The sequence below is a fragment of the Oncorhynchus mykiss genome, chromosome 15, assembly GCF_013265735.2.
Source record: "Oncorhynchus mykiss isolate Arlee chromosome 15, USDA_OmykA_1.1, whole genome shotgun sequence".
Classification (NCBI taxonomy): Eukaryota; Metazoa; Chordata; class Actinopteri; order Salmoniformes; family Salmonidae; genus Oncorhynchus; species Oncorhynchus mykiss.
Window position 1 is genome coordinate 51,016,892 of NC_048579.1, and position 10,000 is coordinate 51,026,891.

General features: G+C 45.9%; 1 protein-coding gene across 4 annotated transcripts in view; it reads right to left on the reverse strand.

Moving 5' to 3' along the window:
* Positions 1–10,000, reverse strand: part of LOC110490739 (diacylglycerol kinase iota-like) — a 105,062-nt gene that overhangs the window by 31,897 nt on the left and 63,165 nt on the right. The window lies entirely within an intron of this gene.

Here is a 10,000-nt window from a genome sequence, read left to right on the forward strand (position 1 = left end):
GCCGGTCCCTAAAAGGAAAAAGTTTTTTTTACGCTTAGGGTTTAGGGTTACAATTAGAGTTAGTGGTAGAATTTGAGTTGGAGATTTAGGGTTAGGATTAGGTTTAGTTTTAGTTTTAGGATTTTGGGGTTAAGGTTAGAGTTAGAGTTAAGGTTTGGGTTAGGGTTTAGGGAAAATAGGATTTTGAATAGGAATCAAATGTTTGTTCCCCACAAGGATAGTGTGTGTGTGTATGTGTGTGTGACAGAGGGTGAGTGTGTGTGTGTGTGTATGCGTGTGTGACAGAAGGTGAGTGTGTGTGTGTGTGTGTGTATGCGTGTGTGACAGAGGGTGAGTGTGTGTGTGTGTATGCGTGTGTGACAGAGGGTGAGTGTGTGTGTGTGTGCATGCGTGTGTGTGACAGAGGGTGAGTGTGCGTGTGTGCATGTGTGTGTGACAGAGGGTGAGTGTGCGTGTGTGTGTGTATGCGTGTGTGACAGAGGGTGAGTGTGTGTGTGTATGCGTGTGTGACAGAGGGTGAGTGCGTGTGTGTGTATGCGTGTGTGACAGAGGGTGAGTGTGTGTGTGTGCATGCGTGTGTGTGACAGAGGGTGAGTGTGCGTGTGTGCATGTGTGTGTGACAGAGGGTGAGTGTGCGTGTGTGCATGTGTGTGTGACAGAGGGTGAGTGTGTGTGTGAATCGGTACGGTGGAAAGGATGCCTAATACCTGACACCCTGTTGAAAGTTTCAGACCTCATCTAGAATGATCCACCGTGACAAAGACAGTCTGCCTACAGGGCTGTGTAACACGATCCCCAGCACACACACACACGCACACCTTTAGCCCAGAGAGATAAAAATAGATGTACGTGGGTGACAACATGCGGCTGAATGCATGCCGCTGAGGCCAACACACACACACACACACACACACACACACTTAGCCTCTGTTCTTATCAGATACCAGTGATAAAGCAACACACACACACACACAAACTGCCAGCACACGCTCATCAGTGTGTTTAGTGTTGAGTGACGTAGATTATGCAAACCTGATTACAACCGGGACCTGATCTGACAGGGTAGCCAGCCTGAGTAGACTGACGGAGTGAGATTTGGATGTGTGTGTGAGGGAGTGTGAGATAGAGAGTGTGTATGATAGCGAGAGTGATAGAGAGGGAGAGATATGGATGTGTGTGTGAGAAGGAGAGTGTGTATGATGGGGAGAGTGATAGAGAGAGCGATATGGATGTGTATGCGAGGGAGTGTGAGAAAGAGAGTGTGTATGATGGGGAGAGTGATAGAGAGAGAGATATGGATGTGTGTGTGAGGGAGTGTGAGAAAGAGAGTGTGTATGATAGGGAGAGTGATAGAGAGAGAGATATGGATGTGTGTGTGAGGGAGTGTGAGAAAGAGAGTGTGTATGATAGGGAGAGTGATAGAGAGAGAGATATGGATGTGTGTGTGAGGGAGTGTGAGAAAGAGAGTGTGTATGATAGGGAGAGTGATAGAGAGAGAGATATGGATGTGTGTGTGAGGGAGTGTGAGAAAGAGTGTGTGTATGATAGGGAGAGTGATAGAGAGAGAGATATGGATGTGTGTGTGAGGGAGTTTGAGAAAGAGTGTGTATGATAGGGAGAGTGATAGAGAGAGAGATATGGATGTGTGTGTGAGGGAGTGTGAGAAAGAGAGTGTGTATGATAGGGAGAGTGATAGAGAGAGAGATATGGATGAGTGTGTGAGGGAGTTTGAGAAAGAGAGTGTGTATGATAGGGAGAGTGATAGAGAGAGAGATATGGATGTGTGTGTGAGGGAGTGTGAGAAAGAGAGTGTGTATGATAGGGAGAGTGATAGAGAGAGAGATATGGATGTGTGTGTGAGGGAGTGTGAGAAAGAGAGTGTGTATGATAGGGAGAGTGATAGAGAGAGAGATATGGATGTGTGTGTGAGGGAGTGTGAGAAAGAGAGTGTGTATGATAGGGAGAGTGATAGAGAGAGAGAGAGATATTGACCTTTTCCAGTCCCTGCTATCAACACCTGATGCCTCAGAGATCAGAGAGTAGCTATGTACTGTAGTGTGTTGGATGGACAGAACACACACACACACACACACACACACACACACACACACACACACACACACACACACACACACACAAAGACAGACAGACAGACAGACAGACCACCATTTCATTTTATCTGCATGCTTAGTAATCTACTAAGTACATAGCAGGATCAGGGTATCAGAGGTTGATTTAATGACTTTGGTGTTAGACTGGAGGGATATACAGTAATGGGGGCTCTACAGAGGAACGAGTCGGCTCAGGCACCTAACAGTCAACAGGGTAAAAGATTAGAATATTCACTCCATGGTTGGGGTTCATTCAGTTCACTTTTCAGTTCAGTAAATCCAGGAAGTGAATTGAAATTAAACTAATCCCTTTAAAAAATCCCCATAGAAAACACTGGGCAAAATTGAATTGAAAACTGAATTGATCCCAAATGGTGATTGACACTCCCTGATGTAGATGTTAGTGGTCACTGGTGTATCACATAAACCAAAGACAGAGAAATCTAATACTCACAATTGACTGATTAATTGAGTAACTACTGAACAAAACAGACTGTCCCTCTGCCTTCTTCCTATAACTCCCACTCTCTTTCCCTCTTCCCCCTCTCCCTCTCTCTCTTCTCCCTCTCCCTCTCTCTCTACCCACTCTCTTTCCCTCTTCCCCCTCTCCCTCTCTCTTTCTCTCTCTCTCTACCCTCTCTCTTTCCCTCTTCCCCCTCTCTCTCTCTCTCTCTCTCTCTCTCTCTCTCTCTCTTACTCTTTTTCCCTCTTCCCCCTCTCCCTTTCTATCTCCCTCTCTCTCTCTTCCCTCTTCCCCCTCTCCCCCCCCTCTCTCTCTCTACCCTCTCTCTTTCCCTCTTCCCCCTCTCCCTCTCTCTCTCTCTCTCTCGCTACCCTCTCTCTTTCCCTCTTCCCCCTCTCCCTCTCTATCTCTCTCTTACTCTCTTTCCCTCTTCCCCCTCTCCCTTTCTATCTCTCTCTCTCTCTCTTCCCTCTTCCCCCTCTCCCCCCTCTCTCTCTCTCTACCCTCTCTCTTTCCCTCTTCCCCCTCTCCCTCTCTCTCTCTCTCTATACCCTCTCTCTTTCCCTCTTCCCCTCTCTCTCTCTCTCTCTCTCTACCCTCTCTCTTTCCCTCTTCCCCCTCTCTATCTCTCTCTCTCTACCCTCTCTCTTTCCCTCTTCCCCCTCTCTATCTCTCTCTCTCTTTCTTCTCTCCCTCCTCTCCATCCACCTCCTCTTCTTATCTCCTCATTCTCTCCTTTGTCCTCCTTGCCTACTCCTCTTCTTCCTCCTTCTCCTCCTCCTCCTCTTCCTCCCCCTCCTCCTCTTCCTCCTCCTCTTCCCTCTACAAGTCGTGGCAGCGGTGCCAGGCCGACATGGTTGCTATAGTAACCATCCAGTATGCACCAGTTGTCTCTGTGTAAAGATGTAATTATAGAGTAGAGACTTAGTGTCAGCATCATGGTCTACACACACACACACACACACACAAACACACACACACACACACACACACACACACACACACACACACACACACACACACACACACACACACACACAGAGACACACACAGACACAGACACATGCACACACACTGAGGCACACACACCTGTATCCTCGCACTGTCAGGCTGCTAACCCCGACGACACACCATTACAGTAAAGTTGGGATCCCCCGACAGTACCCACTCACTGCCTCTACCAAGATAGCATCTGATATAAAAGCAACTCCAATACAGGGCCTTTTGTAACTGTTCAAGCACTATTATTCTGACTGGAAGTCATCAGGCGGATGTCTCTGGAATACACACAGACCCCACACAAACACTCACAGAGACACACAGACCCCACACAAACACTCACAGAGACACACAGACCCCACACAAACACTCACAGAGACACACAAACACTCACAGAGAAACACAGACCCCACACAAACACTCACAGAGACACACAGACCCCACACAAACACACACAGAGACACACAGACCCCACACAAACACACACAGAGACACACATACCCCACACAAACACACAGAGAGACACACATACCCCACACAAACACACACAGAGACACACAGACCCGAAGCCAGTGGTTTTGAACCCTCTCCTCGGCACCCCCAGGCGCTTCACAATGTCGTTGTATTCCTAAACTAGCTCCCCTGATTCAAGTAGTCCAGGGCTTGATAATTATCTGAATCAGCTCCCTCTGGAACAACTCAAACACACAGAACGGCAGGGGGAGGAGGAGAGGTTGGGAAAGCCCTGCCCTAAGCGGCCGCTCACTCACCTGTATCCCAGCAGCCTGCGATACCAACGTACTTTCTTTATTCTACCTCTCCTTTCATCCCCTCTGCTCCTCTGCCCTTTCCTCTCCTTCATTCCATGATTCCTGTCCATCATTCTTCCACAAATGCTCCTCTCCTCCTCTCCCGCCTGCTCTCCTGCTTGCTCCCCGCCTCCTCTCCCGCCTCCTCCCCACCTGCTCTCCTGCCTGCTCCCAGCGTCCTCTCCCGCCTGCTCCCCGCCTGCTCCCCGCCTCCTCTCTCGCCTGCTCCCTTCCTCCTCTCCCGCCTGCTCTCCCGCCTCCTCTCCTGCCTCCTCTCCCACCCGCTCTCCCGCCCCCTCTCTCACCTGCTCTCACGCCTCCTCCCCCGTCTGCTCTCCCGCCTACTCTCCCGCCTGCTCTCCACCTGCTCTCACGCCTCCTCCCCCGTCTGCTCTCTCGCCTGCTCTCCCGCCTGCTCTCCCGCTTGCTCTCCCGCCTGCTCTCCCGCCTGCTCTCCCTCCTGCTCTCTGCCCTGCACTTCCACAGACCTGCAACTAGTCTCCACTGATCTACAGGTACTGGTGGAAACACACCTAGTAACACACATATACACACGCACGCGCACGCACACACACACACACACACCAGGTAATTGTCCTGATCATTGTGACGGGGCAGCTGTACATCATCCCCTTCTTCACCCGTCTCAGTCACCCCAAAGTCTATTCTGGGAGCATCACGTCGTGACCCTGACCGTTGACCCACAACCTGACACGGACAACCTGAAGAGGCGTACTGTTTCTGAGCGTGCCGTAGAATCCACAGCATCACGTACGCAGGGCTGGTCACACAATTCCTTTTTTAGTTGTTTTTTCTTAAGACAGAATGAGAGTTTCTTCGACCGTTTTTTTGTGACAGGAAACAGCAAAACACACATCCCACACGCACGGACACACACACACACACACAAAAAGGCACACACTCAAAAACACACTAACAGACAATGGCAGGAAAACTCTAAATATTGTAGACTGAAAGCACCAACATCTTAAGCACAGGCATTTGCACTCACAGACACACACACACTGATCAGGGGTGGACGAGACCAGGGAAAGGGTCAGTAAAAGGTTGTCATGGCAACCTCAAACTTCCTTCCCTCTGAGTTCATCTAAATGCAGCATCTCTCTCATCTCTCTGTCTGTCTCTCTCTCTCTCTGTCTGTCTCTCTCTCTGTCGCTCTCTTTCTCTCTCTGTCTGTCTCTCTGTCTGTCTCTCTCTCTGTCTCTCTCTGTCTCTCTCTCTCTCTCTCTCTGTCTCTCTCTCTCTCTCTCTCTCTCTCTGTCTCTCTCTGTCTGTCTCTCTCTGTCACTCTCTTTCTCTCTCTCGCTGTCTCTCTCTGTCTGACTCTCTCTCTCTCTGTCTGTCTCTCTCTCTGTCGCTCTCTTTCTCTCTCTCTCTGTCTCTGTCTCTCTCTGTCTGTCTCTCTCTCTGTCGCTCTCTTTCTCTCTCTCTGTCTCTCTGTCTCTCTCTGTCTCTCTCTGTCTCTCTCTGTCTCTCAATTCAATTCAAGGGCTTTATTGTCATGGGAAACATGTGTTAACATTGCCAAAGCAAGTGAGGTAGATAATATATAAAGTGAATATATAAAGTGAAATAAACAATAAAAATTAACAGTAAACATTACACATACAGAAGTTTCAAAACAATAAAGACATTACAAATGTCTTATTATACAGTGCCTTGCGAAAGTATTCAGCCCCCTTGAACTTTGCGACCTTTTGCCACATTTCAGGCTTCAAACATAAAGATATAAAACTGTATTTTTTTGTGAAGAATCAACAACAAGTGGGACACAATCATGAAGTGGAACGACATTTATTGGATATTTCAAACTTTTTTAACAAATCACAAACTGAAAAATTGGGCGTGCAAAATTATTCAGCCCCCTTAAGTTAATACTTTGTAGCGCCACCTTTTGCTGCGATTACAGCTGTAAGTCGCTTGGGGTATGTCTCGATCAGTTTTGCACATCGAGAGACTGACATTTTTTCCCATTCCTCCTTGCAAAACAGCTCGAGCTCAGTGAGGTTGGATGGAGAGCATTTGTGAACAGCAGTTTTCAGTTCTTTCCACAGATTCTCAATTGGATTCAGGTCTGGACTTTGACTTGGCCATTCTAACACCTGGATATGTTTATTTTTGAACCATTCCATTGTAGATTTTGCTTTATGTTTTGGATCATTGTCTTGTTGGAAGACAAATCTCTGTCCCAGTCTCAGGTCTTTTGCAGACTCCATCAGGTTTTCTTCCAGAATGGTCTTTGGTATTTTTGGTATGGTATTTGGCTCCATCCATCTTCCCATCAATTTTAACCATCTTCCCTGTCCCTGCTGAAGAAAAGCAGGCCCAAACCATGATGCTGCCACCACCATGTTTGACAGTGGGGATGGTGTGTTCAGCTGTGTTGCTTTTACGCCAAACATAACGTTTTGCATTGTTGCCAAAAAGTTCAATTTTGGTTTCATCTGACCAGAGCACCTTCTTCCACATGTTTGGTGTGTCTCCCAGGTGGCTTGTGGCAAACTTTAAACGACACTTTTTATGGATATCTTTAAGAAATGGCTTTCTTCTTGCCACTCTTCCATAAAGGCCAGATTTGTGCAATATACGACTGATTGTTGTCCTATGGACAGAGTCTCCCACCTCAGCTGTAGATCTCTGCAGTTCATCCAGAGTGATCATGGGCCTCTTGGCTGCATCTCTGATCAGTCTTCTCCTTGTATGAGCTGAAAGTTTAGAGGGACGGCCAGGTCTTGGTAGATTTGCAGTGGTCTGATACTCCTTCCATTTCAATATTATCGCTTGCACAGTGCTCCTTGGGATGTTTAAAGCTTGGGAAATCTTTTTGTATCCAAATCCGGCTTTAAACTTCTTCACAACAGAATCTCGGACCTGCCTGGTGTGTTCCTTGTTCTTCATGATGCTCTCTGCGCTTTTAACGGACCTCTGAGACTATCACAGTGCAGGTGTATTTATACGGAGACTTGATTACACACAGGTGGATTGTATTTATCATCATTAGTCATTTAGGTCAACATTGGATCATTCAGAGATCCTCACTGAACTTCTGGAGAGAGTTTGCTGCACTGAAAGTAAAGGGGCTGAATAATTTTGCACGCCCAATTTTTCAGTTTTTGATTTGTTAAAAAAGTTTGAAATATCCAATAAATGTCGTTCCACTTCATGATTGTGTCCCACTTGTTGTTGATTCTTCACAAAAAAATACAGTTTTATATCTTTATGTTTGAAGCCTGAAATGTGGCAAAAGTTTGCAAAGTTCAAGGGGGCCGAATACTTTCGCAAGGCACTGTATATATACAGTGTTTTAACAATGTACAAATGGTTAAAGGACACAAGATAAAATAAATAAGCATAAATATGGGTTGTATTTACAATGGTGTTTGTTCTTCACTGGTTGCCCTTTTCTCGTGGCAACAGGTCACAAATCTTGCTGCTGTGATGGCACACTGTGGAATTTCACCCAGTAGATATGGGAGTTTATCAAAATTGGATTTGTTTTCGAATTCTTTGTGGATCTGTGTAATCTGAGGGAAATATGTCTCTCTAATATGGTCATACATTGGGCAAGAGGTTAGGAAGTGCAGCTCAGTTTCCACCTCATTTTGTGGGCAGTGAGCACATAGCCTGTCTTCTCTTGAGAGCCATGTCTGCCTACGGCGGCCTTTCTCAATAGCAAGGCTATGCTCACTGAGTCTGTACATAGTCAAAGCTTTCCTTAATTTTGGGTCAGTCACAGTGGTCAGGTATTCTGCCGCTGTGTACTCTCTGTGTAGGGCCAAATAGCATTCTAGTTTGCTCTGTTTTTTTGTTAATTCTTTCCAATGTGTCAAGTAATTATCTTTTTGTTTTCTCATGATTTGGTTGGGTCTAGTTGTGCTGCTGTCCTGGGGCTCTGTAGGGTGTGTTTGTGTTTGTGAACAGAGCCCCAGGACCAGCTTGCTTAGGGGACTCTTCTCCAGGTTCATCTCTCTGTAGGTGATGGCTTTGTTATGGAAGGTTTGGGAATCGCTTCCTTTTAGGTGGTTATAGAATTTAACGGCTCTTTTCTGGATTTTGATAATTAGTGGTTATCGGCCTAATTCTGCTCTGCATGCATTATTTGATGTTCTACGTTGTACACGGAGGATATTTTTGCAGAATTCTGCATGCAGTCTCTCAATTTGGTGTTTGTCCCATTTTGTGAAGTCTTGGTTGGTGAGCGGACCCCAGACCTCAGAACCATAAAGGGCAATGGGTTCTATGACTGATTCAAGTATTTTTAGCCAAATCCTAATTGGTTTGTTGAAATTTATGTTCCTTTTGATGGCATAGAATGCCCTTCTTGAATGCCCGTCTCTCAGATCGTTCACAGCTTTGTGGAAGTTACCTGTGGCGCTGATGTTTAGGCCAAGGTATGTATCGTTTTTTGTGTGCTCTAGGGCAACAGTGTCTAGATGGAATTTGTATTTGTGGTCCTGGTGACTGGACCTTTTTTGGAACACCATTATTTTGGTCTTACTGAGATTGACTGTCAGGGCCCAGGTCTGACAGAATCTGTGCATAAGATCTAGGTGCTGCTGTAGGCCCTCCTTGGTTGGTGACAGAAGCACCAGATCATCAGCAAACAGCAGACATTTGACTTCGGATTCTAGCAGGGGGAGGCCGGGTGCTGCAGACTTTTCTAGTGCCCGCGCCAATTCTTTGATATATATGTTGAAGAGGGTGGGGCTTAAGCTGCATCCCTGTCTAACCCCACAACCCTGTGTGAAGAAATGTGTGTGTTTTTTGCCAATTTTAACCGCACACTTGTTGTTTGTGTACATGGATTTTATAATGTCGTATGTTTTACCCCCAACACCACTTTCCATCAGTTTGTATAGCAGACCCTCATGCCAAATTGAGTCGAAGGCTTTTTTGAAATCAACAAAGCATGAGAAGACTTTGCCTTTGTTTTGGTTTGTTTCCTTGTCAATTAGGGTGTGCAGGGTGAATACATGGTCTGTTGTACGGTAATTTGGTAAAAAGCCAATTTGACATTTGCTCAGTACATTGTTTTCATTGAGGAAATGTACGAGTCTGCTGTTAATGATAATGTAGAGGATTTTCCCAAGGTTACTGTTGACGCATATTCCACGGTAGTTATTGGGGTCAAATTTGTCTCCACTTTTGTGGATTGGGGTGATCAGTCCTTGGTTCCAAATATTGGGGAAGATGCCAGAGCTAAGGATGATGTTAAAGAGTTTTAGTATAGCCAATTGGAATTTGTTGTCTGTATATTTGATCATTTCATTGAGGATACCATCAACACCACAGGCCTTTTTGGGTTGAAGGGTTTTTATGTTGTCCTGTAACTCATTCAATGTAATTGGAGAATCCAGTGGGTTCTGGTAGTCTTTAATAGTTGATTCTAAGATCTGTATTTGATCATGTATATGTTTTTGCTCTTTATTCTTTGTTATAGAGCCAAAAAGATTGGAGAAGTGGTTTACCCATACATCTCCATTTTGGATAGATAATTCTTTGTGTTGTTGTTTGTTTAGTGTTTTCCAATTTTCCCAGAAGTGGTTAGAGTCTATGGATTCTTCAATTTCATTGAGCTGATTTCTGACGTGCTGTTC